This window comes from Halichoerus grypus, chromosome 9, assembly GCF_964656455.1.
Source record: "Halichoerus grypus chromosome 9, mHalGry1.hap1.1, whole genome shotgun sequence".
Taxonomy (NCBI): domain Eukaryota; kingdom Metazoa; phylum Chordata; class Mammalia; order Carnivora; family Phocidae; genus Halichoerus; species Halichoerus grypus.
The window spans coordinates 83,691,997-83,698,056 of NC_135720.1; positions in this window are offsets into that span (position 1 = coordinate 83,691,997).

The window sequence follows — 6,060 nt, forward strand, 5'->3', positions numbered from 1 at the left end:
TCTGTTTGAAGTCTATTTTACCATCATACAGAGTTTTTTTGTCATTTGAATATGTATTCACAGATTATTTTATTTTCATTTTATTTAACAAATTTTTATATAATTCTTTCATTTACCAAACACTGTTCTAAACACTTTACAAGTATTAGTTTCTTTAATTATCTTGACTCTATAGTTATGGTTATTACTATATAATTATAGTTATCATTGTGCAGTTGAGAAAACACAGAGTTTTATTTTATGGTAGGCCTTAAGTGAGGGGAGACTGGTAAGTGTAGGCAGAGTGGATAACTTATCAGTAGTGCTAAGAATCAACAAAAAGATGTACAAGAATTTTGGGAAGATGAGTCTACATGGAAAGGGTCAGGGACTTAAAAGCAGTATGTCTTCCTTCCTCAATTTTAAGCTTTGGGCTATAGAATCAAAAGCCAAACTTAGAGGAGACACTCCTCAGTCCTGGGAAGTGATCATTGCATCAAAAGTGACCATTGCCATGGGTTTCATCTGCATGGTGAGGTGGGCTGTACTGGTTCATTGTGATTTTCATAGGGTTGTATGGACCTTTATGCCTTCCCTTATCCTAGCATTTCTCAGGACAAGCTTCTTTCTTCCTACAGAGTTTGGCTTCTCTATCAGCTGGAAGTTTGGGCATTGCAGATACAAATGGCAAATTTTTTTTCCCAGCCTTAACCCCAGCCCACTCCAGTCTTTCTTCTTGCCCTAATTTGTGCGTTACTTTGAAAATATTATTCATACTGTTTACATGTGTGTGTTGTATGAAGTTTAGGGGCTGATGTTAAGTAATGAGATTAAAGGACGAAGTTATCTTTTCTGTTGAAATTGGGGATGGAAGAAGAGGAGAGAACAGCTGAACACAGGAAATATGAGAAAGGAGAAACATTATGGAAAAGAAGAGATATGTGGAGGAAAAAAAGATGGTGAAAAAATGAGGAAAGCGAATTACTGATTTGCTTCACACCCACACCTCCTCCCCAACTTCACGGTAACAGAGGCAATTTCTCTCTCTTTTGCCTGACATGAGGTTCACCAGGAAGTTATGCGCCGTGGGAGTGGAAAATTTCTCCCTTTTGCATTTTGAGACTTGGGTGTGCTGCTTTGAGATGCCACTGGTATCTAAGTAATATTTGTTTATACTGGATATTTTTCTCTGTAGCCTTTGTGGATAGGGCTTAGAATACAAACAATACTGTTAGCAGAACTGTAGGTACTCAATTGCTATGTTTATTTTATTAGTTAAAAAACTGCCAGAGCCCTAGGACTTCTGAGCACATTTAAAAAATACCAGAGGCAATTTTAAGAAGTGCTTTAGAAAGAAAAAATAAGAAAAGTTAGGACTTTCAGGCTCTAGAATGCCAACTAATGTTGGTAGGTTTCTTTTAAATTAATGTCTTCAAAAACTCTAAATTAGGATAGTTTCATTAGTTATTTTTTAAAGTGAGTTTAAATTACTCTTCTTGTATGTAAATCTTTTCTTGGTAGATAGCTTAGGTAGAATAAAAGTGTGGCACTTTTGTTGCACAGAATGTAAAACTAAGGTTAATTCTCTGGGGAATTTAGGATTTTTTGGATGCTGCTTAAACCATCTCTAATGACTTTTTTTTTTTGTCAGATCGCAGGTCCAAAAGTATTTCTTACTGATTTACAATTGTATTGGGACAGAATCACTGAAATTGTGATGTTCCCAGAAAATCTAAAATGTGGTCACTTTTACCCTTAAACTTTCTTAAAATTCATTTTACGGTCCCCTGAAATCTCTCTATCCTGCTCTCTGTAGAAAGTTACATTATTTAGTAGCATTAATGAAAAACACCCAGTTTAAAAAATATTGAATTAATCAAATGATAAAAGTATTGATTTGAAGAAATTAATTTAATTTTAATTGGTTATTCATTTCTCAGGTAGAGGACTCTGGTCTTAACAGGTTTGATTCAGTCCCCATTGGTAAAACAAAGTCAAGATGTTTTTTTTTTCCTCAGTCATTGCATGGCAGTAACATATTGGTCAGACATTTCAAGAATCACTAACAAATTACCCTTTTGGAATAGAAAGGGAGAAAAAGGACTCTTCTTTCTCATTTGTTCTTTTTCATTTTATCCTTTCCTATTCATGGAAATTTTTACTTTCCTCCACTGCTCATCAAAAGTTTCCCATTTGTACATCCTAGATTACTACCATACTAAGTTTTCTTAAAATTAGGCAGAAACAGACCCTGGCGCTTTAAAAGCTAATGGAAACCATCCCATGTTTTCTCAGACTCTCCTCCCCAGATGCAAAAGGAGCAAAACAGTACTTGGTGGTTTGTCATTGTTGCTTCCGTGGCTGTCCTGTTTGGTTGACCTAAGCTTTTTTTACCTTCATTCTTAATGCTGAAATCTACAAATGAAATTAGGGCCAGTCACACTGTATTTCCCTCATCAGCTATCTCTAGTGGTTCAAATTTAGCACAAATCTACTGTGAGCACATATTAATTAGGCTAATAGAATAGGATGAAATGATAACATGAGTTTTTCAATAACTATATTTTGAATTGAACTGTGGTTTTATCTTATGAGTTTGCAGATATTTTGTTGGAAATCTAGAAAATCCTTATGTGAGCAACTAAGCTACTGATAACCCCAAACAGTGTAAGTTAAACATTAACTTGCAATAAAGTGCTGAAAGTGTCTTTGATTTTGAGATGCAGTGAGCTATTTCAAATTAAGTTGCCCATTTCTACATGGAATGGTGTGGAGGTCTTGAAACCTGATTTCAAGGTTGGACTCTGAATAAGAATTTTTTTTGTCCCTGTCACTGTCTATGGCATGTCACTGTCACAGGCATAAGGTGAATGAGCCTCTATTCTTTTGCTCTTTATAACCCAATTCCCATGCCAGACAGTATTGGAGATAATTAAGTTCTTCTATAGAAAACTTCATAAGTCATCTACTAACTACTGTGTCTGTAAATATACTCTCAAACTATTTTGTAGTCCTGCTATTTTTAAAAAATGTGTGGGTGTGGGAAGTGATGGTGAATGAAGTCAGGGTAATTGGTGCTTCTTTGTATCAAGAAAAATCACACTAGTTAAAGGAAGTCTGCTTCCATGACTTGTATATGCTTAGTTTTAAAAAATTCTTCTAACCCTCTCCCATTTCAGTTCCTACCCTTACCTCATAAATTAAAGCAATGAAGGAATTAGAGTCATAGGATTTTATAGCTGGAAGGATTTTAGAGAGAATCTGATTAACTCTCTTATTACACTTGAGGAAATTGATGTTCAGTGAGGTCAAATGAGATCATGTAGCTGTTTAAAAGCCCACATGACATTAATAGTTTATTTCCATTAGTAAACACTGTTCTGATTAATCTCCCTTAACGTATTTATAATCAGAAGGAAATAATAAGGAAAAATAACTAACATGTGTATGGTACTTTCTCATATATATCTGTCACTTCTCAGAAGAGCTCTGTAAGGTATAGGTACTGTAGTTCCCATCCACAGAGCAAAAGGGCTCAGCAGTGTTCAGAGATTCGTCCATGCCAGTCTCTATCAAAAGGGCCCAGGGCTCCCTGTTCCCACCTTGGCAGAAGCATCAGCTGGTCTCAAGACAGTTCTCATATCTTTGTACTATAGCTTTGGCTCTAAGTTTATGGTCCAATTATTAACTTTCGTCTATTTCATCACTTTTAAAGAGGAAAAAAAATTTTTTTGAAGAGCTATGAGCTTATAAATTTTTCAAAAGAAAGATGCTGGATAATTGTAAATAAGGTGTGTTTTAAGAATCTCTTTATCGACATTTTAAAAATCCAGCCAGTATATATTGAGTACCTTACTATTTATAAGGCACACAATGGGCTGCTCCAGTAGACACTATATAGTGATTGAGGCAGAATCATGGCTTTCAGGGAAAAGACTCATGCAATTGTCTTTCCTTTCAAAGATTTACCTAGATAGAGGACTATTCTTGAGAAATATCTGATACTGTCTATATTACTCTTGAGATAAGAGAGCCACTACAGTTGACCCCTGAACAATGTGGGGTTTAGGGGTGCCAATCCCCTGCACAGTCAGAACTCTGTGTACAACTTACTTTACTAATAGCCTGTTGACCAGAAGTCTTAATGATAATACAAACAGGCAGTTAACACATATTTTATATGTTATATGTATTATATACTATATTCTTACAATAAAGTAAGCTAAAGAAAAAAGTTATTAAGAAAATCATAAGGAAGAGAAAATACATTATAACACTGTACTGTATGTATCAGAAACAGTCATGTGTAAGTGGACTCGTGCTGCTCATACCTGTGTTGTTAAAGGGTCAGCTGTAATTCTTATGTCTGAAATGGGTCAATTTCTTCTGATTATCTGTATTCAAGTATTCACATTCAATAAAACTTTTAAAATACAAAAAAGTAGAAAAAAATCATGTATATTCTGCATCTTATCATGGTAATATTTATAACATACATATAGTTTTTCTTGGCTTTTCTTTTACCTGATGGGATAGCTGATGTTCTATATCATTGCATAGCTTTGTAAACATGTTTTAATGATTACATAATTTCAGAAAGAATCAATTTCTATGTGTGTCAATAATCAGGCTATTCTGTGGCAATTATAGATGTTATTTTACACAGAATGATTAATCAAAGTCTCTAAGCTGGGCTACTACTAAGTAATACTTTCTAAAAGTATTTGAAAAAAATAATGAACCAAGTAGATTATTTTCAATTATTTCTTTAAGAGCATCAGAATCATTTTATTTGCTTAAAATATCCATAAAAATATCAACTATGTACAGTTGACCTACATTAGAAATGGATTTTTTAATTATGAAATTTATAAACAAATATTTTTTAAATGTAGTTTCCATTATAGAATTGTGTTCCTCTGAAATAATTTCTCATTACTCTTAAGGTATAGTACTAATCGTGTTGAATTTTTGCTATTTGGGGGAATTTAATCTGACAGCTTTGATTTAAAAAAAGAAAAAAACAAGGACTTCTGAATTCTGCTGTGGGATTATTACAATGAAATTTATCTTAAATTCACCTAATGGCCCTCTAGAAGTATGATCTTATATTTCAACAGGACTAGGAGGGTATTCCTAGGTGAGAGTTGCTCTTTGTGAAGAGTCTAATGGAACCCTGAGATGGGGAAGAGCTGAGCCAGCGGGTTGTCGGAGGGATGCAGCCTGGGAACTGCTGACAGTTATGTGCCTGAGGGAAGGGAAGGAGATGAGATGAGAGGAGTTGGACGGAAAGTCCCTTATTAGCCTGAAGGCTAGGATGCCCTGACCCTTGGAATCCCCTCCCTAGTGAGAAAGCCAGCCAGAGTAGGAGGGGAAAGGCTAGGGCAGATGAGGGAGTAGGGTACTAACAACCAAAAAACTCTGATAAGCTTGGAGATTTCCTTTCTAGGGAACCCTGGCCTAGATTGTAAATCAGTATTATTTTAAGGAAGAGTTTGGCAAATGAGTAAATATATGTCAGATGAAATGAGTGACTTAATGAATTGTTTTATCACCAATCTGGATATTTGTTTCTACTCTTAAAAGTTTTTTCATTTAAATTTTTTATGCCCAATTTATCATATAAACACAACTTTTATTGAATTTTCATTAACTGTCTCATATTTATTCAAACCAACGCCTTCCCCAATTCCACAAATGATTCAGAAGAGCTTACAATAAGCAAAACATCAGAATAGGAAAGTGAGTGTATGATTCCAGCTCTCCAAGCCTAGTGTTCCCATCTGCATGATGATGATGATAGTAAATGTTTCATCATACCATGGCAGGGATAAGATGAGATCGTGCATAAACATTGCTTGGCATACAACAAAAACAATATATTAAAGTTAAGGCTATAAACTTGATACACACAGTTTATCAGGCTTAATTCTCAATTTATTTCTCACTACCATTTTATTAGAGAATATTAATTGAACAAAAAATATTTTAATTTCTAAAGTAGATTTTATTCTTTGTAACTCTAAGTTCTTTACTATGCAAGATACTGCTTTTCTTCCTAGAATTTGAGTTTCTTAATCT